The 25,109-nt window shown below is 43.3% G+C and overlaps 1 protein-coding gene and 1 long non-coding RNA gene across 8 annotated transcripts in view; one reads left to right on the top strand and one right to left on the bottom strand.

Moving 5' to 3' along the window:
- Positions 1 to 25,109, top strand: part of CADM3 (cell adhesion molecule 3) — a 674,344-nt gene that overhangs the window by 104,144 nt on the left and 545,091 nt on the right. The gene's annotated exons all lie outside the window — the stretch shown is intronic.
- LOC146775788 (uncharacterized) lies at positions 18,801 to 20,528 on the bottom strand. The gene is made up of 4 exons (XR_014972156.1): positions 20,466 to 20,528; positions 19,813 to 19,939; positions 19,622 to 19,724; positions 18,801 to 19,239 (listed from the first exon to the last, which is right to left on the bottom strand). It is a non-coding gene; the product is annotated as an uncharacterized LOC146775788 (long non-coding RNA).

The raw sequence follows: 25,109 nt of genomic DNA, 5'->3' as shown, positions 1-25,109 counted from the left end.
CCTGTTGGCCACAATAAGAATGGCGGGAGAGATCTTAAAGCCAAGTGTAAGCCAACATCAGCTAACTGTCACTACTTCACATATAGAACCTTATAGCATTTGTGCCAGGTGGCTATGATAGGCAATTACTAACCAGGTTCAGATTTGATATTGTCCACAGACTTGTGACTTTTCCAAGTGTGAACGATTGGTCACGTAAACTACAATCATGTCCGTGTGACAATCAATCTGCCCAATCTACTATCCATTTAGTCTTTTTTTGCAAATTTAATACGGTCTTAAAGGAAAGCGTGATTTTACCACTTTTAAATCGTTATGGGTTGCGGCAATGCTGCCCGGCACTGCTCAAATTACAGTTTTTAGAGGATGAACATTCTGCCTGATTTGTGGCCATGTTCTTAACCCCTTCGGTGCTCATGACGGAACGGTTCCGTCATGAGCCACGGTTGAGCTGTGCTCATGACGGAACCGTTCCGTCATGACCACGCCCGCGCAAGATTCCGTCAGCACAGCGGCGGAATCTGCGCAGCATGGAAGGGGTTAAAGAAAAGTACTTTATCAAAGGAAGTCTATTAGAATGGACGAACTATATATACGCCGTTTCTAGGTGGTTGTTTTATTAATGGTTTGTAAACCTTTAATTGGATTTTTAATATTTTTATTCAAATGATTGTAATTATGTGATATGACTGTATTTTTATGTGCTTTTATGATTGTTAATATAGCAGTCGAATAAAGCTTTCCTTGCTTGCTTGACTTTGTCCTAGCCTGGCATGACCAGATATCCCAAATAGCGCTTTTTTTTGCTTCCAGATGCGATTTTTCAATATAAACTTTAAAATTCAATATCTCAAGTTCCACCTATTGGATTTTCATCATTTTGGTCTTGTTATATTTATTAAATTAAGCTCTCTTTTTCTAACCTGTTGTGGATTCTTTTTGTGTGGTGTTTTAACAGATTTACTGTTTAGATTGTTGCACAAATACTTTACACATTGCCTCTATACTTAAGCCTGACTGCTGTATGCTAAGCTACCAGAGGATGAGCACATGTTAATATAGGGTTTGCCTGCCTCTTAACCTGACTGGGATTATGGTTTAATGCTAGCCTAGGGCTCCTACCCCAGTAAACTATCAACTCAATTTTTTTAGCACAGTGCAATTGTTACTAAAAGTTTTTTTCAGGATTTATTTAAAATCAAGCAAAGGGGAGGGCCCAATACCAAATTTCACTGAAATGGGATTACAAATTACATTTTTATAGATCATAGGTTTTGAGGAGTAATGGGCTACAACAGTGGCTTTTGGAGCTGCGGTTTCTGTGCGTTGGTATGTTTGGTTAAGATCTTGTAAGCTGAATATGAGCCAGCGTGCAACATTGTTAGACTTAACAATTTTGAGTCCTCTCTTGGTTGGTCCTCTGATCGAGAACTTGATAAGAAAAACATCAGTTTAGGATAAAAAGACATTATTGCCCTTTAAATAGTTTACCTCAAAACTCGTTCTTACTCTGTTTGACGATTGTTTGGGAGAGAGAACCTATAATTTCAGCCATACCAATCAAGGAGCACCTGTGGTCGGGGTACCTTTTTTCTGAAAAATCCCAGCCTCCAAAACCTGGTATTTCCTACACACAAGAAAGTAGTCTGAAAACATGACTTTATGGTGGAAAAACAAGATCTCCCTGGGAGGCGCAGAACAATCTAACTTTCAAAAAATGTGGAGGGAAACCATTTCGGACAGACAGGTTTTGAACATCTAGGAGTCTTAATATGCATTGGAATTTAAGGAACTTACAAGGCACACCAGAATGAAGAGAATCTCTTGTCCTGTGGAAAGCGTGAGAGGGAAAGCTATGATGAGTGGGGTGCAAAAAGATGGCTCCGGAATCAGAGTTCAGTGCTTCTATTCCACTATTTTCTTGTTCACCAAACCAAACTTTCAGGCCAGTACAGCACCTAAGAGATTTAAACAAATTCTGATTGTGCCAACCATTCAGAATAACATCATTGCATTTAATAATTCCCTTAATAAATCAGAGAGAGATTTTGGTGAAATTAGACATATTGGATGCCTACTTCAATGTTTCGATAGCACAAGAGCATCAGACATTCCCCCACAGTGGCTAGATCGCATGCTAAAGGAATAAATGTTTATCCTTATTCAGATGATTGGCTCATCCTTGCATCTTTATTGAAGGCTATGTAAGATGCAGCTGTGGTATGCAAGACATTGAGAGACAATGGGTTCTGATCAAGAGAAGTTCCACTTCTGGGTTTTCAAAAGTCTCATTGCTGTAGGGCAGAGTGGACAAAATCCAAGTTTTGATAAGGATGTTTGTGAGAAGTTGGCCTCGTATATGCTGTCCACTAATTAAAGTGGGCACATTGCACCAGTCCAAATGCCCCTTATTGATGATTAGGTTAAAAACAACCTTTATTGAAAGCTATCCTAGTGGTAGCTATGGAGATCAGCCTTCAGGTTAAGTCTCGAAGGAATGTAAAGCAACTTGTTTTACCAGATCAGAACCTCCTGAATGACCAAATGAAAGGAGAACCACACAAGAGATATATAAAATATATGTATTTATCACTAAACACTCTCTACTAACCTCTTTATACGATTAGAGCACAAAGCACCCAATATTAAATCGGTAGAACGACAGTAAATAGCACAATACATAGCGGGTTCCAGGGGGAGACCGAACCAAATATACTAAGAGTGGTATAACAACCACGACTTAACTAGACACAGTGCCTAGAGCACGTAGAATCACTGGGACCCCAAGGAGACACCCAAAGTAGTGACACAGGGGACCCACGGAGGACGAGTGCAGTGTGTGAACACAGGCGCAAGCTCCGTACAATCCTATGGGAAAGTCGCGGTTGGAATTTTTAAGATTAAGGACACTTCGGAGAGGACTTTAAGCAAACCCTTTCAAACATAGAAGGTTCCAAGGCCAGCACCCTTGAGAGTACCGAGATACCCGTGTTACCTATCCCGGAGGAGCCGGATGCATAGGGGTCAAGTGATGTCGGAAACCTTTGTCGTTTTCAATGGCGTGATGCGGAAAAGTGCTGCTGCCGGGAAGATGTAAAGTGTCTGCTGGAATCCAAGCCTGGATCTGAGGTGAGAAGAACCTGAAAGCAGAGGGGATAGAGTCTGAGTCACTTCAGGGTGACCAGCGGCACGATAGACGAATGCCCACCGATGCCGGGTGCTTCAGGTGAGATGACGTGATGCTTGACTCTGCGGCCACGGGGACCAGGAGACGTCTGCGATGACCAAAGTCGGAGGTGAGCTGTCCATGAAGGATGTAAGTGCTGCAGGGGTCAGTGTCCGGCGAACACCAAAAGCGAGGGAATCAGCTTCGGTGAGGACCAGCAAGGTCCTGGGGCCCAAGCTATGGAGTGCCAGGGTACGTCTGGAGCAATCAGGTAAGCCCATGGAAAGTCAAAGATACCTTCACAGGGACCCACAGGCCAACGGACCAGGGATCATGAAGGGACCTCTGGCTGAATCCCAGAATACCAGCCCACGGAACACTCGTGGAGTGTAGGCCAGAAATGTTCGGTAAAATTACTGCTCGGGGTCAGGACTACAAGTAGCCCAAAGCACAGCCTCCTGGATCGCCGAAAAGCATATGCTGCTGCAAAAGTACACAGTGCAAAGGGGTTCGGGTTGCACGGTCCCCACGAGGGATACTGGTCTCAGAGTTGCTGAGAGAGCAGATCAACCTCAGAGACCTCTGGAACCCACCTCCTGTGTTGCAGAAATCTTCAGAGTCCTCAGGAGCTCGGGAGATGCAAACCGGTCAGATGTGTTTAGGTGCCTGCTGCTGCAGGATAGTAACTCCTTTACTCCAAGGGAGATTCTTCAGTCATCCAGCATAGTGTAGATCGTCGAAGTACTTGGTTTCTGTAGCAGAGTTTAGTTCGGGTAAAATCGAGAGTCCTGTAGTCGGGGGTTCCTACTTTATACCCAAGGAAGGGGTGTGACAAACTCTGGAGACCCACCTATGGAAGGGTCAGGACAAAGGGGTGGCTACACCCATGTCCTTTGTCCAGTTTCGCGCCAGAGCAGGAGCAAATGGCTCCAGCAACCGGTTTGAGCTGGACTATGCACAGGGACACCAAATGTGCCCCCAGAGCAGACTTTCAAACACTCTCAGAGTGCACCCACCCAGCCCCAATACACTAAGTCCTGTCTGGCGGTGGTCACACCTCCATGTGACAGGAAACCTATTGTCAGGCCTTCCCCTGATCGAGCTTGGCTCAGCAGCAGGAGGGCAGACTCGTGTCTGTGGCTGGCAGCATCCATTTTGTGATGCCCAGGTCCAGAAAGCTGGTACCGGGTAGCCCGGTGACCCACAGTAGTGGTTCTAGAAGGGAGGAATCGTACCTCCCACACCAGTTACTGGTGTGGAGGTATGATTCCAAGGTGTTTGACACCAAACACAAAATGTTTCTAAGCAGCCGTTTTAAAGTTAGCATTTACCGCGAGGTTATAATGCACTTGGTTGGCTGCATCACAAACAACCCCGGAAAATAGGTTCCGAAGGCTGCAGAGAGTCTCTGCTCATGCAGGTGCACTCTGTCACATAAACCCCAGCACCCTGCCTTCAGGATTGATCAGGCCTGTGTAGTAAACATATGCTCCTCCCAACATGGCCAGCTGCGGTCATTTGTCTTTTCTAGATAAAGGAGAAGGATGTGTAGTAAACTAGTTCTCCTCCCAACATGGCCACCTGCTGTCATTACACCTTCCTCTATGCTCCCACTTACTAAGCCTCCCAGAATGCCTGTGTACATTCTATGTTGTACTTGGAGGTTCCACACTTGTTAGTTGGGGTCTGGTCAGCTGGCGAGGTGTGTTGCTCTACTGTAACTTAATAAACCTACCCTGTAACTTATCCAGAATTATCTTGTGATCTATCTCCATCAATTTACAACAGCCTGCCATAGGGGTGACTGATAGGTTTATATGTGCAGTGATTTAGAATAGATATAGTGAACCTATATCTAAGAAAGGGGTGCATGCACCACCTTATACAGGCTGCAGTAGCAGACCTGTGGTGTCAGTTTGAATGGTCTCCCAGGGGTGGCACAATACCTGCTGCAGCCCCTGAGAAGCCTCTGGGGTACATATGCCCTGGGTACATATTATACCATATACTAGGGACTGATAAGGGTACCCCAGAATCCTATCTGGAGTGTACCTAAAGTACATGCAATCAATTTAGAGGAAAAAGCAGCTAGGCTGGGGTCCTGGATAGCAGGATCCCAGTCAATCTAAGTTGAAAACAGTGATACATCAGCAAAAAGTGGGGGTAACCATAAGAAGCAGATCCTACTCTCCTACAATGGTATTGAGAGAGAACTGGTCTCCAATTAGACTATGGCTTATACTACAAGGGTTGTTACCATCAACAGTTTTTGTAGCCCCTTGGGCTCAATTTCACCTAAATCAGTTGGTGATTTTTCATTTGGATCGTTGGTTGACTTGTCATTTATTGTGCCAAAAGGCTTATTTATCTATGTGGTGGTGTTGTGACAAATCCCTTTTATACTATTCTAGGTGGCAGATGTGGATCCACTTTTGGAGCTTTCAAAATAAGTTTTGGCAAGTTCTTTTTCAGAAGTAATTTTCATGCTACAGGCAGAGCTGTGTGCAAATTGACGTCTCACACAGCAAACAATGGGGCTAGCTCCCAGCAGGAGTACCCAAAACATAGGCACAGTGAAGGAAGCAGGAGTACCCAAAACATAGGCACAGTGAAGGAAGAGTTCTCTGCATCTGGCTGTCATCAGCCTTCCCGAAGCAGTAATCAGAAACTTACAAAATGGCAGGCCCTGCCTAGAACCTCACTCACCTGTAACAGCAGAAACGAAAGTCCCCCCACTCACACTACCATCCAACAAATGGAAGTGCTCAGTAAGAACTAAACAGCAACCTTTTCTAACAAGACCCTTATGAAATTCTTAAAGGGAGCCCTGACTACATCTTCTTCACTTCAGTGTCTGGGTATAGACCTTCCGTCCACAAAAATGCAGTTGATACATTGCACTGTCTGAGGAAGCTGTTTTCATCCTCCATAATGTGCAGTGCCAAATTGGTACTATTCAAATGGGATCCCACTGTCCCCAAACTCATACTTAAAACACTCGGAGTTCTACTACTGCCTACCACTTGATTCACATTGCGCGTGCATAACACACAACACACACACACACACACACAACATGCACACTGGGTGTCGGTGCCGGAGTCTGAGTTCACATCACAGCAAAACTGTACACGACTGGCGTCAGTAGACTGCCTCATACTGGCACAAAACAGAAGGTCCAACCATTCCACAAATTCTAAAACTTGGTACGCTGACACTACTACTTTATGTAATACACCCAGGGCACAGACAGTCGTACTATGAGGGCATGCCTGGTGCCCATCCACGTCAAAGAACAGTTCGTTGACCTCACATTGTCAGATACAGCTCTAGGCTTCTGCGCACATTCTAGGTAGCTTGACACCAGTGCCAAAATTAAAGTCAGGATTCCAGTAGCACACATCGTCAGGCACTCATCATCCACCCACCTTATATTTGTGACTCACTGAGAGGCATTGAAATACACTGACATGTTTGAGAACAGGATGATTTACTGTTAACTCCAATCTTCAAATATTTATGGAAGGTGCATTTTTCGTAGCCTTGCCATAGTCCCATCAAGAGGACAGTGAAATACAGGCATATGTTAGAGCATGCTTAAAATGTGGCCAACATGCTTAGTAAGGGCATTGAAGCATGGATGAGGTAACTCCAATAATGACATAGCTACCAGTCACAATGAGGTAATCTGTCTGTTTTAAGTATGTGGTAAACAAGAGTGGATAAGCCATTCCAAACTGTTGGAAACCAATTGTACTTTGCACAGCCTCAGCTAAGCATATGAATCGCCTTCTAGTTTCTGAGGTGTGGTGGGGCAGTGCAGTGTCACCCGGGAACAGTCCCAGGATGCTAGTTTCTGGACCAGGGAGGACCTGGCTTGCAGTTCGGGCTGGTCTGTTCCCATGAGGAGTAGGGTCAAGACTGATTTGCATATGGCTGGGTCCAATCTGGAGTGGCGTGGTGAACAAAAGAACGATGGATTAAACCCAGATCTTTGTGACTGGTATTGAATGTTTGCATTGTTCAGCATTCCGTCCATCATTTGTTCCTTTTGCTTATTTCATTGATGGCGCACAGCAAGAGAGGAGGGGGCGACAGCTATCATAGAAGACTGACTCAGCGGTCTTCAGGAGTCTTTCTAATTGTTGTAGTGCATCCACTGCCACCGTATGCCAGTCGTAGGTACAAGGAAGCACTAAAAGTTTATCATCTCACCTTTAATTTAATGTATTGTTCTCTGTATAATATAATGTTTGGTGACGTGCATGAAAGCCTACATTAAAAATTGTTAAAATAGGTTCTTACTGATTTGTGAAATCTATTAACTGCTCACATTGGATATTTTTCAACAAATTGAAACGAGGACAGTATATTCTGTAATATTCTCTGTCCTTGAAGTGATTTTCTGGCCCTTACAAAGAGGGTGGGAGGGCTAGCTTGTGGTCAGAGCTGAGCATGGGTCTTTTGTCTGTCGGCAAGGACTGGTCCTTTGCAACGAAGAGGGCACACAGAAGGGAAGGACAGAGCATTGAGAAACAGCACACTGGACACAGTGGGAAAAAGGAGAAAGGCTGGGGAGGAGCAAAAAGGAGCAGACGGAGGGAGAGGTAAAATAGTCCCTCATTCAATGTAGTGCAAAAAGATACATTTCAGACAGAAAAACTCACCCACATAGACAGTTGCGTTAGGTGTCAGAGAAGTTCCTCTCTTGTTGGTGGCTACTTCCAAGCTGCAGTTAAAAATCGTTACTTGGAGTACATCTACACCAGTCTTTTGCATAGTTCCTCCCTTGGTAGGCTGACAGATCAATCCTGTTGACCAAGGATTGTCCTTCTTATGAATCGTCTCTTGATCTCCTGCTCCAGCCATTAGCAAAAGCTTTATATTTAACATTTTGCTATGACACATTAGAACTGGGATCATTAACGGCATTATGGAGCTATAACAAGAGCGCTGCTTATTCACCTGTATGCCCCTTGTGTTCTCTAGCTGCAAATGAAACTACACACCATGTGCTATTTTTTAGGTCTCGCAGACCTAGCGCTGTAGCGCGCATGCGCGCATCGCTCTGCGAGGCTTATTGTGATCGATACAGTTTTAGAAGGGGACTTGAAGCCCCGCCCATGATTCCTATTGGCTTGTCATAGGGCATGGTAAACGCAGGCTTCTCATTGTAAAGGAGGCTTCTTAGTCCCTCCTGGGTACCGCCCTGTCCACTTTTGGCCCCGCCCACCCGGACTGGATCTTTCACATGTGGCGTGATACTGTCTCCTTTATCTGGTTCGTACGCACTCTTTTACACCACACTTGACGCCAGGCTCACAGTCTTGTTAGGTTGTTCAACCGTTGTACACGCCGTTGTTTGTCGTGTGTTTTGCTGTTGGGTCTGGTTCTGCTGTCATCATCTTGGTCATCAGGTCCGGAATAGAGCCAAGTTGTTGTGAGGTTAGTCGGGACCTCTTCCCCACACGCCCCGGTATATTTCCTTCCCTCATGGGGATGGCCTGCTGCTCGCCAAAGAGCCGTGGCTGGTTCTTAACAAATGTTAACTTTATTGATTGTTTTATTTATTTTCAGTGCGTGCACACCACTGGTTTAACCTGGTGCCCAATTCATGGGCCAAGCGCATACGTTTTATGTACACAACGCCGCGCTTGTTGTTCATTTATTGATCCCGTAGCCACACTCGTGCTTTAGCTGTAAACATCGTAAACTAAAGCGCAGGTGCCGCGGTTGCTTAAAAAGTAAAGAAATAGAAAAAATATGTTACTGTATTTCTTTACTTTTTAAGCCATTGCGGCACCCGCGCTTTAGCTTACGATGTTTGCAGCTGAAGCACGAGTGCGGCTACAGGATCAGTAAATGAACAAGCACCTTCAGCCAGTCCCGTTTTTTTAAAATCAACAATAAGGTGCATGATGGGATTTTTCAAACGATCTTATTTTAAAATAAAAACAAATATCCCAGAATGCAGGTGCCAAACATAATTCGGGCCACTTGGTAGCCATGCAATGGACCGGTGTCAATAGATGGCAGTAAAATGTCAGTGCTCACTTTTCAGTGAAAGAATTAAAGATCACGAGTTGCATGTTTGCATTGTGATAGACAGCAAATGAGATTTTAAGAATGAAGCTGTTTCAGATGAAATATGATCCTGGGTCTTACCCATGAGACTGTTTTTTGTGAGTGGGAGGGAAGGAGGGATCTGACATTTACAACAGTTGCGGGTGTGGCTGCGCCCCTGTTGGGGAATGGGGCTCGCTTCTGTTCCCGTATTAGCACTTTGCATCTGTTTTCATGTCTTGAGGCAAGAGATGATGGTTATCTATTCAGGGACTGTTCTCTTTTCTGACCCGTGGCGCTAATAGGGAGTCTGACCAGTGTTTCTTCTTGCAGGCAGTCTGAATTACCTCCTTATCAGGGTGACTTGTGGTTTCCTAAGGGTAGTGGAGGATTGGGTGAAAGGGAATCTTCTGTGCTACTACCAGGAGCATGCGTCATGGGCTCGAATGAGCTGAGACATTCAGACGTTTGCTCCTGTCTGGTGGTCTCGACTATGCGGCTCACAAGGAGTGTGTGGGGTCTGACAAGAGCTCCATTTGGGTGCAGGCGGTGGTCTGGCCACCTGTGCTACTCTCTGGGTTGTCGTGGGTGGAGGGCAGAGGCGCAACTAGAGCCGAATTTTGGGGGGTGGGGCTAAGAAGAAATTTCGGGGAGGGGGCTGACTCTTCAAGCAATATTCAGAGTGGAGGGAGCAGGGGCTTAAGACAGGGTAAAAAACACAACAAAGCCTAATTTACAAGCAAATGGTCTTTTAAAGACCTGTGAAGTACTCAGGTGTAACTGTGTGGGTGCCCGGCAAGCTGTCTCAGCCTGGGCTGCCATACACGGCGGGGGGGGTGGGGGCTGAAGCCCTTTGAGCCCAATGTGCGTTGCCCGCCATATTATATAAATAAATAAAAGACATTGTCATTTACAATGCCAATAGCATAACTCACGTAAATGCGAGACATATTGCATTGCAAATGCTTGTTCTGTCCAGCATATGCGAAGCCTAGAGGGAAATGGATGCACCCACTGTGCAAGAATTGTGGCTTTTGGAGATACCAGGAGAGAATGAGAATCTTGAAGGAAAACACATCCATTTATACTGTTTTGGCCTAAGTACGTTTTTATTAATGGCTGGGTTAATAATGAAAGCTAAAGGTCTTAAATTCTAGACTAGGGCAGATCAGCTATTTGCACTGGCTGCTTCTTTTCCACATAAACGCGTTTTTACTTGAGGCTTTGTTATGAGAATAGAAGAGGCGGGGCCGGCATCGGCCCCGCCGATAATATGGTGGTCCTGCCGGCCCCCGACGACCGAGGAGGCGGACCTGTCGCACACAGCAGTGATGCGACAGGCGCGCCCCTCTTTCATTGGCAAGCCGGGTCATGACGCGGAAGTGAAAGGAATCACTTCCGGGTCACGTGAGTTGCCAGCCCCTCCCCAGTCCGGACAGAACCGGTCTGGGGGCTAGTAGTGCCGATAAAAGTCTGGGGAGCAGAGGAATCTTCCTCTTTGCCTTCCGTGCTCCCCAGCCTATAGTGCGACCTCACTAGGAGGTTGTAAGTTAATATTTGTGTGTTTCTTTTGCAGCGTGTATCGAAGTGTGTCGGGAGCAGCAACCGGAGTACGGCTCGGTGAGGCGGAACGACGATTGTGGATTGTCACCCAAGGGGGAGGGACAATTCGTCCCTCCTAAAACTCCAGGGGCAGTTACAGCCTTTGTGGCTGTATAGGTGCGCGGGAGGGGGGAGTTACGCTTTTCCTAGGCTGGTTGGCCACCCCGCACGTGCACAATGGCACCAGTGAAGGGCGCAGAACTGCAAGGGCCCCTGATGGAGATAGTATACAGAGCGTTCGGGGGTAACTGGGGGTGGGGAAGTACCCTCACAGTGAATGGGCCCTCTGCGCATGCACACTCAGGTGGGAGGGCGGGGTTTAATTGATAAGGATCTGACACCAGTTATTGACCTTGCCGTAGGCTCAAACATGGATACGCAGAAAATGATTGCCATTATGATTATGAATGATGTTATGCTTAGATTCGGATAGGAATAACTTGTATTAAGAGTTATGTTAAGCATAGCCATCTGATATCTGTACATATCAAATGTAATCAAATGTCAATTATATGATTGTCTGCGTAAATTTTTGTAAAAAATTCTTAATATTCATTGTTTGATTAATTTTGTTCATAAACACGGCCGGGGGTTATCTACGACCCCCCTTTTCCAACTAAACTCTCGTTCTTGATATTGTGTGGGTCGGGACAAGGGAGGAGGGGGTATAGGTAGTACCAGGCCATATTGTTTTACATTCTTTTTAAAGAGTTTTTATGACAGGTCTTAAGTGGTTTTACATGGTATTAACAATTTTGAATTGTTTTATTTAAATGATTGTTTTATTGTTTGCAAGTTTCAAGGAATCCATTTTCTGAAATAAAATTAATAAGGTAAGGAATGCTCCAATCGCTTTGACATCATTGACAAGTTTCTAGACATTGGCTAAAAAGGGGAGTGCTTCAAAGGTGCAGGTCCAAAGTCCACTATATGTATAGTGCAAGCAAGTGGACTGTTAGACAACTGTGCTTAAGATTAAGACCTAAAATTAAATGAGTCAGAAGCAGTATTCATCGAGGGAAATATGAACCGAGTATTACTTTAACAGTGGTGCGTTGAGACAATGCCACTCACTTTAAGGGGGACAATAACTAACTAATTGCAGCTATAGAAAACAAAATGGCAAAAAATTAACAGACCCCATTAAATCTCTTTTTAGGCCTCGCCTAATAGTGCGCATACACTGTTGCTGCGAGGGTATTGTATAAAGTAAAGGGCATGGAGCCTGTGCATTACCTACCATTTGTTGGCTTAACAGTCCTTCTGTTTTTTTGCGCTGCTTCCTAATCGGACAGCATATGACGCACATCACCTTCTTGTATTTCTCTAGAGCATGGACCAAGTACTAATTGATGTCATTTGATTAGTGTCCTTCTGCTGCTTGTGCTGTGATTCAGGGTATTTTTCTTTCATTTTTCAGTCTATCATTTTCACTTCCACGTTACACCTTTGGGTTGCTTTTAACTTCTATCCTTCAGGTTTGTTTGTTGTTGCCTTAATTTATTTAGAAATTAGGCTCTTCCTTTTATAGCACCAAACAAATGTCACAGAATATTAAATCAGTCCATGTGACTGCATGTGTTGATAAGATGTGCATCTTCTCTGTGCATAAAAAGTATATTCCTGTTTAAATCGTCTGAAACCGGACTTCCATAGTCTTTCCAGATAAGCAGCCCAGTAACATGCTTCAAGCCAGGCTGCTACTAAACAGCATAAACATTTTGGACACATCTATGCCTTTTCAAGTACAAAGTATGGGTCTTTTTTTTTTAAAGATTCAATTTTGGACAGCACTGCAATTAATCTATTTCTCATTAAAGCCGGTGTCCTCAGTCTCATCTTTTTGACCTCTTCTCTGCACATACAAAGTATGTGTCTGTTTAAAGCACTTTAGTTTTGTGCAAAGCAGCAACTACTCCATTTCGCCTTAAAACTCCCAAGTCCTTCATCTCTGTGTGTTACATCAAAAGTGCTTTTGGGTGCCCTATATGCATATGCATTTCGGTGCAAGAGCTGTAGCCATAATGGCCACAGCTACAGTCCACTCCAATCTACCCCATTCCACTCCAATCGACCCCAATTAACCCACTTTACCCCAATTATCTCACTCCACCCCAGTCTAACCCACTCAACCACCCCAACGATCCCTACTCCACTCAAGTCTAACCCAGTCCACTCCGCTCCAGTCTACTTCAATGCAACCTAGACCAGTCTGCCTCACCACAATCTACCCTACTCCACTCCATTCTACCCCACTCCACTCTACCACACTGCACTGCAAACTACCACAGTCCACCGCACTCCACCCCAGTCTACCCCCTCCACCCCAGTCTACCCACTCCACCCCAATCTAACCTAAACCACCCCAATCTAACCCAAACCGCCCCAGTGCACCTTAATTCACCCAATCTGCCCCACTCCTATATCTACCACAATCTACCCTATGGCAACCTACCCCAGTCCACCCCACTCCACCCCACCCCAATCTACCACACCCTACTCCAAACCACCCACCTCACTCCACCCCACTGTACCCCAGCACATTTCCAATCTTCCACGCCCCCTACAATCTACCCCACTTCACTCAATCTACTCCCTCCACCCCATTTTGAACTACCCAAATCTACCCCAGTCCAATCCACTCTACCCCAATCTGCCCCAGTTCAAGATATACCACAATCTATCCTACTCCACCCCAATGTACTCTGCTCTACTCCAATCAATCCTACTCCAATCCACACCAATCTACCAGTCTATCACAATCTACCCACACTACTCCACTCTACCTGACTCTACACAAAACTACCCCACTCAACGTCAGTCTACCCCACTCCACCCCAGTCTACACACACCACCCCAATCTGATCCAATCCACCTATAGGGACTACAAGGTCTTTACTTTCCCCCTGGGCCAGTACGGCAATGGTGCTGTTTGGTTTGCTCATGCTATGAGTCTGTTGTGGAATCCCTTGAGCACTCCCGTCTTCTGCAAATACGATGCGCCACTAACTTGAACGTTTTTAAAACAAATGCTTATGTTGTACGGATTGGGACAATGGAAGCCTGTACTGTACTTTTTAGGTATGCTGCATAATATTCAGGTCTGTTTCAATGTTGGTAGTTTCTTAAAATTAGCGGTCTCTAAACAAAGATCTTTGTTGTATTGATTTTGTGCTTTTTAGCATAGGCAATGTTTTTGTATTGTTTTAGCTGAATAACGGAGAATCTGATGTCTGTGATGATTTCATGATTGTTTTAAATAATCAAATAAATCTTTTTAGATGATGATGACTTGTTAATTTCACGTACTTGCCATGTTTTTTGCCCTCGCCTATATTAGCAGAAGCTTGATGCAGACTAGCAAGTGCATTTGTTCTGCCAGGTTCGCACAGCAGGCGGAGGGGCCCCTGTTGTGCATACACTAGCCATGTATTTGGTGCCTAAAATCTCTGCTTCAACTGTACGCTGTATCTTTCTTTGAGGAAATTTGACATGCATATGATGTGTTCAGACTAAATATTTATTAAATCTTCTACTATAAAAGGGTGCCTCTCATAACAAATATAATAAAAGGAGCCATTGTTGGCCCCCTTCCGACGTCTTGGAAAGAGGCAATAGTGGTTCCCGTCTTTAAAAAAGGGGATAAAAATCACCCAGGGTGTTATAGGCCCATATCATTAATTGATTCAATGGTAAAGATATCAGTATATTATCAAAAACCAAGTATGGTTATAGATGAGGTATGGGCAGTCGCGGCTGGCACGACTTGCGGGTGGGAGGGTGGGGAGATTGCGCAGGGGGGTTAACCTAAAAAAAACAACTTACCTTCCCAGGTCCCGCGCCGTCTCAGCTCCTGCTCCGGAGTCGCGGAACAGGAAGCAGGCAGGCAGGCTCCCTCCCCTTTCCTAATCCAATTACAACACTGCAATGGCAGTGTTGTGATTTATGGGGATGCCAACCAGCCAGGCGTCTATGGGGAGGCCATTTTCTCCATGTAGGCTGCATACAACCTACATGGAGAAAAGAGAGAGTGCGCATGACTCGTTTGGTCGCCCCAGAATGGATGAGCCGCCCCAGGGTATGGGTACAGGGGAACAGAGCCTACATTTGTCACTGATTGTTAGCAAGTACACCAAGTCCATGAAGTGCTGAAGTACTCCAATTTTTGAGACTCCAGAGGTGCTAGGGGTAGCACCCTATGACTTCGAGTACTTCCTGATGTGGTATTATAAAATTCTGCATATCTTGATAATATCACAAAGAACTTGGCAACAGAAGCTGAAATATGAAAAGACATCTTTATTAAACTTAAATGAGTGAGACTACGTCGCACAGAAGCCTTAGCAACTGAATGAGGCAGTCTCCAGAACAGAAACCAGTTTCCTTTTTTATACAGAATCTGGGCAACACCGCCCTTCTCTTGCAGTTGGTCATTCACATATTTTACTTCAAAGAACAAGCAGAGTCATGATTGCAATCTCACATTTCAGTTCAGCCAGCCCGCAATTATTTACCCAGCAAGGCTCAGATCCCACATCTGACCCCAATAAACATGAGCATCTCCTGTTTTGAGAAACAGGCCATAAAGCAGGAACAAGCAGGTGCGAAAGTGATTAGCCGGAGGCTTGTGTGCGATGAAAGGACTTTATGGTGTGTCAAGCCCTGATGCTAATCACAGGTGGCCGGAGGAAGGGGAGCTCGTGAGACCGGACTGACCTGGGGCAGCGGAGACCAGCTGCCCAGGTCATGGAGAAGTCAAGCAGAAAGTACATGTATTCTAAAGGCCCGTACTTGCTTATAATGTGTTTGTCTATGTGAGGGCAATGACAAGATGGCCACCGCTCCAAGATGGAACCCACGGAGTCAATGTATAATAACGTATACATAGTGCATTTGGCAATGGGACGTTATGCAAAGCGCTTGTACATACCGCATTGACCAATCACGGTTTGCTAATACATGAATAAACAGGGGTAGGGCCCTGTCTCCTACGTGGTCCCAAATACCAAAGTACGACAGTGCTCAGTCCATCTTGCCTTCATGGACTTATCTTGCACGTTTGATAATGTCAACTGGGACAAATTGTGGTCCTCGCTGGGAGGCATAGGTGTAGAGCCACCTCTGGTTCTTCTGTTACGTAGGCTCCACTCAAATTCAATAGTTGAGGTCCGACATGGTAACAATTGGGAGAAAACTCTGTCTATATTATCCACAGGAGGCGTCCGAAAATGGTGTATTCGTCCCCCTTTTCTATTTCTCGTTTACATTAACAGGTAGGAGGCTCACCTGCTGGGTAAAAGTCTTGATTGTGTCAGGATTGGGACTAATTTTATTGCATCACTTTTATATGCAGATGATGCTATTCTTATTGCAAGAACAGCAAATAGCCTCCAGAATTTGTTTTAATCTTTTGTAGGTATTATGGCCTCTTTGGATCTTAGAGTAAATCATAAAGAGTAGTTTTGAATGGTGTGTGGCCAGAAAATAACAAAATCTAGAGTTTTTTTTGGTCATGGGGAAACCGATCGAGAAGGTCAATAATTTCTCTTATTTGGGAATCATTGTTATTACCCAACTATCTTGGGATTCGCTATTAACCTTAAGAGCTCTGCAAACAACAATAATAGTAGAGACATTGTTTAGATTTGCAGCACAGACCTGGCCAGAGGCCAGTGAAAGAGCTATTAACTCTATATAGGGCTCAATGTTTAGCAGTTGCCACTTATGGAGCGGGAGTGTGGGGGCATGCTGGTTGTGTTAAGCTCCAAAGAGTCCAGATTGATTTTACTAGAAGACTCTTGATGGCCCCAAAAAGTGCTTCAACACTCTTTTTTCATCTGGAACTTGGGCTAGAGCCAGTGGAAGAATGAATAGGTCTCGTCCCCCCTTATTTCTATAGGCTAAGATCTGAAACACTCCGGAATTGGACTTCACTAGATCCATCATATTGTATTGCTTTGCACACTCCAGTGTTTAAAGTATTCCATGGTTTAATTATCTCAAGGGTATGTTTTTGAAGCTAGGTTTGAGTGAATTCTTAAATACCCCTACAAATAAGCCTCATCAAGCCACAGCTGTTTTTAAAAATGCCTATGGTTTTTGGACAAATGCACGCCATTTGCGGGCACTGAATCAGTTGAAATTGGTGAGCGATTTAGATTTAGCTATTAGGTCCCATCATCCTTGTTTTTACCTTATTCACTTGATGAATCGCAACATTGATTTTATCTTACAAGACTTCACCTTACCTTTGGTGTACTTTTTGGTGGCTTTTCCACAGCAATGTACTTGGTCGAATAATTTATGTGCCTGTTCATGTGTCAACCTTTCAGCACAGAGCACTTTGCACTTTTTTGTCCATTGTATAAATGTTAGTTAAACACCTATTTCCAATTTTAAAGCCTTTACGACCTTGTTCTTTTATTGAGGGAAATAGGTTTTTGCTTTCTCTGGATTCAATGGCCATCTGTTGTGCAGTTTTACATTTTATAAAATCTACTCCCTGAACTAGAATGGGCTCTGAATATTACTCTGCTTATTAAAAAGGCTAGGGAGGACCTCAGTCGTTGGCAAACTCTGCCACTTGATCCGCTCGGAAGAGTGGCATTATTTAAGATGATGATTCTCCCTCGGTTCCTATATATTATTCAAAATGCTCCCTTCCACTATCCCCGAACCTGGTTTCCGGAGATTGACGCCATGATTACACGGTTCCTGTGGGCAGGTGGGAGACCGCGGATGGCTCTCTACCGATGCCGCATTCCGTCCTTTGATGGCAGCATGGGCATGATGGACCTTTACCTATACTATCTGGCCACGCGGTTGCTTGTCCTTCATGACTGGTTCACTGGAGGATGGTCCGATCCAGCTTATAGAACTGAACTTCGAGACATGGACTTCCCTCGAATCCAGGCTCTCATGTATGGATCCCCCATTCCTGAAACACTCTTAACTGTGACCTGAACAGTCTTCCTGGCCTGGCATTCGGCCCTGCGTAATACACAATGGGAATCCAAACTGACCCAACAAACGCCACTCGGGCTTGGCATGTGGCTCGCTGAAGTGGCGGCATTACGAGGGTTTAAATATTGGGACTACATTGGCATCTCCAAACTGGGCGACATGTGGGTGGGAGACCATATACAGACTTTTCAGGATCTACAGAACTGCTTCTTCTTACACGCCTCACAATTTTACAGATACTTCCAGATATGCCACGCCCTGAGCACACACGTCTCGAAGGGTACTGCGCTTCCAGATTTCAGCCCACCTGAAGCGCAGGTCATGATGGGAAATCTTGGGATGGGAGGCATTTGATGCCTATACAGTACCCTCCCAAACAGCCCCACATCTTTGGACTCGCTTAGAGTTTGCTGGGAGGGGTGGCTGGGACTGGTGAGACCCCCTTATGGCCCCCAAAACCGTCACTTCCTCTGCTAGACTCAGACTAATCCAGACCTACTACCTCCACAATGCATACCTTACCCCAGAGCGACTACATAGAGCAGGGCTGCGCACATCGTCTGAATGCACATGCTGCAGACACCAACCACCAGACTTCTACCATATGGTCTGGTCTTGCCCCGGTCTCAAACTACTGGGACAAGATAGAATCCAAACTCGCACACACCTTGGGCTGGCATGTACCTCACGACCCTATGCACCTCCTCCTGGGCATTATGGATGGTCTGGTCGGGTCCCGAGCAGAAAAACTATTCCTTGGGACAGCCATCATGGTGGCCACACAAGCTATTCTATAAAGGAGGAGGCCTCCCCTAAACAAGTACTTTGAGGTCTAAGAGGAGGGGGAAAAGAAAAGTTATACAAGTATAAGACCTATTCTGACCTATATTTCTTTTAAATTGACCTGTATAGGTTCTACCCTGCCACTAAACTGATCATAAATCACTAGTACATTAGAGAAACCCTTAACAAATAATGATTTCATTTTCGTAATTTTATTTTCTTTGCAAAAAAAAATAATTTTATTTATTATATTCATTTGATATTGTTTAAATAGAAAACACTTATACAAAACTTAAATTACAAACAGTGCATTGTTACATACAAGAAAACTTCTGAAACAGACTTTGAAATAGACATCCCACAACTACAGCAACCATTCTATCCACTCATACTGATTCATACATTCTACAATCATCCTAATGCTTGATAAAACCAACAAATGAGATTCAGTCCTATGAGGGGTCCAAATATGTACTGGAGAAGAAATGGCAGCAAATGTTGAACTGTCTATGATGACAATGTTTCTCCAGGGACCACTCCTTTATAAAGATGACACTTGATCTTGGCCTTGGTCTACGTGCGTTTTGGTGGAAAACCACCTTCCTCAGGACTAGATTAAGTAGGAAAGGGATCTCATACCCAATAAAAAAAACAAAGGAAGTCTGTGGGAAAATAAAAAACATAAGTTTAGAAAGGAAAATTAATTTGAGGCAGGGAAAGCAAACTATAAATCTAAGTTGGCTTCATAGAATTGCAAAGGATTTGGTTACTTACACGTGGTCTCAACATTTACCTAGCAGTGACACCCAAAGTGCTTCATTATAGGAAATCCGGAATGAAGTGTGAAGAATAGCCTCTACCATAGCAGTAAGAAACACTCAAGGTTTTAGTGTGTGATTAGATATAAGAATGGTGTGGAAACACTCTGAGATATAGTCCAAAAGCAGTGTTGTAATATGCTTGAAATTGATAAGGCAAAAAGCATCGATGTGCTGTCCCAAAAAGCAGATGTCAATGTGCTATACCCGAAAGAGGATAATATACCTTCAACTATGCAGCACTTGCATGAGGCTTGTTTTTGTCCTCTTCGCTGAGGATAAATCCTAGTGAAGACGTATACAGCTTAGCCCGGCTATTAAACTGTAACCTATATGATTGAAGCACATAGATCAGTATTGCAGGCCCTCCTCCAAATATAGTCATAGCTGGTACTACAAGTGGGAGGATATGCTTACCCTGTAAGCTGGCTGTCTAGGCTAGTATAAAACACAGAGTTGGTATACTTCAGATATTTGGCCTATTTTCAATCTTTACATTAGTGAGGTCATCATTCCTTTTTATTCGATGATGCAAAGCTGCCAACTATCGAAAGAAAAAATGGAAAACGGTATTACAAGTGATATAAAGCTACAGTACTGGTCTGAAAGACATCGTACCAGAAGCTACGGGCATAATACTTAACACTAACAAAGTCAGATGCAAACTATTTCAAGATCTGCATAGTAGCGAGAATGTAAGTCATTACAGGGTATAATAATGTATCTGTTACTATTTCGAAGCCTGACTTTGTTAAAACCGATACCTCCTATGTCACTATTGTTTAATGGTCCTCGGGTACAACCTAAGATATTGTATTGCAATATATAATTGCTACGGCATGAGAACCATTAGATAAGCTTTCAAAGAACCGGCTAAACCACAATTAACTTGACGGGCATGAATGAAGCTGCCGCTCGCAAATAGGGGAAAATCACGCAGGCAAACCTGTCTAAACTGAAAAAATAACGCTAATGATATAAACAATAAGGTTAAGATTGAAAATAAACACACTCCTAAGTGGGTACGTTATTGAGAACGAGATTACAGGAAACGGCTCCGGGGTCCTTACCTGTGAGGAGCAGCTTTTGACAAAATCTGTATATCGTCTGCAGCAAACGTTCGAACGGCAATCAGGGAAATGAGGCCCAAACCAGTACTTTTAAGTCTGTGAATGCGTTCTGATAGGTCGCGGAAAGCTCGCGAGAGATCAACCAGTCTAAAAAGTAAGAAAATGTGGTTGCCATCTTGGAATGTACATCGTACTGCGGCAAAACTTATGATAAAGGAACCTACCAGAAAACCTTCATATAGGAAAAATAATTGATTCAAAACTAATGAATTTTGAGTGTTAATAAATACACAAATAGTAGTCTGTTGCTTCAGCGCCAGATCTTAAATTAAAAACCAGCGAATTAGATGAAAAAAAACCTATATCAGTACAGTAGTTTATTATGTGGGAGTCCTAATAATATCTTTTTATAGTTTAAGAATGTAATAAAATTCGAGGTATCTCCAAGTTTTGCACACTACCATATGGTATTTAACAAGGGTACAGTATGACATATTAAGGTCCCAGTTATCAGACATTAAGTTTCAGTATATATCGACATTGTTATTAGAAAGAGTGTAAAATTCTAAATAGATGGTCTAATACGATAATATAAATGGGGCCTTATTAAAAATAAAGGTCTTAGGTCAGTTTCTAAACAAAGATATGGATACTTTCTAAATATGATTAGGTTACTATCCATACTATCTCTTCATTAAGGCCTCTCCGGACCGTTTCACAATGGAAAATCCAGAAAGTCTCTCTATCTTTCCTGAATGTCTCTGTGTCCTGTCCCTGTTTAGTGATCACTTTTTCTAAAATGAGCCATTTGAGCTAATTTTCGCTGTGTTGCATATCCAGATAATGTTATACCATTGGTGCTTGTATTTTTCCAGTCCTGATAGCTGAATTGTGCTCAGACAGTTTAAGGCGAAACTCTCTACTTGTTTCGCCTATATAACCCAAACCACAGGGGCAGAGTAAGAGATAAATTATGTTACTGCTTCTGCAGTTAGTGTGACTTTTGAGTTTGCCTGTCTTGGTGCCATAGGTCCAATTATCAGTAGTAATTGCTGAAGGGCAAGCATGGCAATTCCCACACCTGTGGTTGCCTAAAACCGGGGGGAGCCCATCTATTGTCCTTTGACCATCCTTTTTCTTAATTGGGGGTGGTCTGCTGCGTACCAGTTTGTCTCTCAAACTAGGGTTTCTCCTAAAGGCTACAATAGGTTTTGTCAGTGTATTTTCCTCTTCGTTGACATTGAGAATTTTCCAATTTCTATATAACACCTGTTACATTTTGTTGTTGAGACTAGAATGATTTACTATGCACACTATTTGTTTCCAAGGGTTGTTTTTCTCTGCCGGAAATCCGTGCATCTCTATTGTAATATTTCGCACGCTTCATTGATTGTTGGACCAAAAGTAATCTTTTTTGAAGTTGTTCTGCGTGTAGTGTGTACTCCTGAACATTAGTGCAGTTACGCCTTATCCTAAAAAATTCCCCGAAGGGGATGGAGTCTTTTTGACAAACCAGATGGAAGCTGCTATGTTGCAAGACCGTCTTTTTAGCAGTAGGTTTTCTGTACAGACTCACCTCAATGTTACCTTCTCTGCTTTTGATCCAGATATCAAGGAACTCCACTTTTTCAGATGAGTATTTTGCAGTAAACTTAAGGTTCCTATCACTGGAATTGAGCCACTCTATGAATTGCAAAAGGTCCTGTTCTTCTCCTGACCAAATAAAAAAGATGTCATCTATAAATCTATGCCAAACCTCTATATTCTCATAGAAGGGGGCTATCGCATTAAAAATGTGTTTAAGTTCGAATTCGCCCATGTAAATGTTCGCTACACTAGGAGCACATGAAGCGCCCATACTGGTGCCCTTAATCAGATGGAAAAGGCTACCTTTAAATTCAAAGTAGTTGTGATGTAATATGATGTCGAGGCACTCTAGAATGAATTCATTGGGTCTTTCTCCTGGTACTCTCGCTAATAGGTTTGCCACTGCCTCTATTGCTTGGTCTTGCGGAATGTTCGTGTATAATGATTCTATATCCAGAGTTACCAATTACTGTGTTTCTTTATCAAATGATTTATGTTCTATGGTCGATATCACGTGTCCCGTGTCTTTAATATAGAAGGCATACAATTTGGTCAGTGGACATAAAAATGAGTCCACATATTGTGGGAGTGGCTCAGTACAGGAATTAATGGATGAGACAATGGGTCTCATTGGAGGGTCTATTGTATTTTTATGCGTCTTAGGGACTCCATATATGGCAGGGACAACTGTATGGCTTCTGTTGAGGAAATCCAATTCCTTTTGGCAGATATAACCATCACTAAAGGCTTTCGCTGTGCTTGTTTTTATAAGAGTTTTAAGATCTGGTAGTACTGATCTATGAATACTTTGGTAATGCTCAGGTGCTGCCAACATAGACCCCATTTTCTCTGAGTAAGCCTCCCTATCCATAATAACTATACCACCTGCCTTGTCACATGGCTTGATGGTAACATGTGTGTTACTTTGGAGGTTAAGTGCTTGTCTCTCAGATTGTCAAATTTGGGGTTGTCTTAGGAATATATTTAGTGATCCTCTCAATTTCCTTTAAAACAGATTTTTCAAAAACTGCCACTTCTGACCCTACCATATCTAGTGATGGCGTAAATTCAGAAGGGGGCTTGCATCCAGAATAGTTGGTCTCTTGGTCAGAGAGGTTACAATCAGACATGTACTTTTTCAATCTGATTTTACGGAAAAAAGAGAAGAGATCCTTGTTGAGTTTGTAAATATCTGGCTTTGTACTAGGGACAAATGACAGCCCTCTGCTCAGAATGTCAACGTCTGCCGAGGAAAGTTGATGACTCGAGAGATTAAAGATCGGAATGTTTTCTTCTTTAAAAATATTCCTTTCTAAGATTTTCAATATTGGTGGTTTCGTGTCCGCATATAAGGTTGCGGATGTGCTGGCTCTGTCTGCGGGAAATGAGTCATTTCTTTTCTCTGAAATCTCACTCGGCCTCTGCCTCTCCCTCTCAGTAAAAAAGATTGTCCTTGTGGATATTGATTCCGAGCTTGGCCTCTATATTGCCTGTAGTTGTTGGATGTTCCTTCACTAGTATTTGGGCCTTCATACTCTGAATCTGATGAGTTTGTATCAGAAAATGTCATAGTTTTCGGTCTTCTATAGGTACGCATATATTGGGCACCAGGATCAAAATGATTCTCTTGGTAATATGTACTTTGTAAATAAGGGTACACTTTCTCTTGCATAAACCAGCGTATATCCTTTTTAAGTTTGTCTGTTTTTTTCTTTATCAATTATTCTTCAAATTCATGAAGTTCATGATTGATGTTTAGTTTATTCTTAGCTTCATCTACACTGGTATCTTTTTTTGAGTTCTTCTTCTAATTCTAAAATCTCTTGACCAAGTTTAATAGCCGGGCTTAGCTGTATACGTCTTCGCTATGATTTATCATCAGCGAAGATGACAAAAACAAGCCTCATGCAAGTGCTGCATAGTTGAAGGTATATTATCCTCTTTCGGGTATAGCACATTGACATCTGCTTTTTGGGACAGCACATCGTTGCTTTTTGCCTTCTCAATTTCAAGCATATTACAACACTGCTTTTGGACTATATCTCGGAGTGTTTCCACATCATTCTTATATCTAATCACACACTAAAACCTTCAGTGTTTCTTACTGCTAGGGCAGAAGCTATTCTGCACACTTCATTCCTGATTTCCTATAATAAAGCACTTTGGGTGTCACTGCTAGGTAAATGTTGAGACCACGTGTAAGTAACCAAACACGGAATCTTTTGCAATTTTATGAAGCCAACTTAGATTTATAGTTGGATTTCCCTGCCTCAAATTAATTTTCCTTTCTAAAATTATGTTTTTTATTTTCCCAGAGACTTCCTTTTGTTTTTTATTGGGTATGAGATCCCTTTCTTACATAATCTGGTCCTGAGGAAGGTGGTTTTCCATCAAAACGTGCGTAGAACAAGGCCAAGATCAAGTGTCATCTTTATAAAGGAGTGGTCCCTGGAGAAACATTGTCGTCATAGACAGTTCAACATTTGCCACCATTTCTTCTCCAGTACACATTTGGACCCCTCATAGGACTGAATCTCATTTGTTGGTTTTATCAAGTACTAGGATGATTGTAGAATGTATGAATCAGTATGAGTGGATAGAATGGTGGCTGTAGTTGTGGGATGTCTATTTCAAAGTCTGTTTTAGAAGTTTTCTTGTATGTAAAAATGCACTGCTTGTGATTTAAGTTTTGTGTGTTGTATAACAATATCAAATGAATATAATAAATAAAATGAATGTGTTTTGCAAAGAAAAGAAAATTACGAAAATGAAATCACTATTTGTTAGTTTCTCTAATGTACTAGTGATTTATGATCAGTCTGGTGGCAAGGTAGAATCTTTACAGGTGTGTTTAAAGGAAATATAGGTCAGAATAGAGGTCTTATACTTGTATTTCCAAACGAGATATTGCCATGGCCTGGATGCAACCTGACCCCCCCCCCCATAGCTAAATGGCGCCGAGGTGTGGACTCTGTGTGCCGCTCAAGAGAAAGCCTTATTTGAAGCCAGGGATGCCCGGCCAAGTACAAGAGTTTGGGGTAAATGGACAGATCAAAT

This window comes from Triturus cristatus, chromosome 12 (assembly GCF_964204655.1).
Source record: "Triturus cristatus chromosome 12, aTriCri1.1, whole genome shotgun sequence".
NCBI classification, from domain to species: Eukaryota; Metazoa; Chordata; class Amphibia; order Caudata; family Salamandridae; genus Triturus; species Triturus cristatus.
Note: the sequence above shows the minus strand (reverse complement) of the source record. Positions and strands in the feature narration are given on the sequence as shown.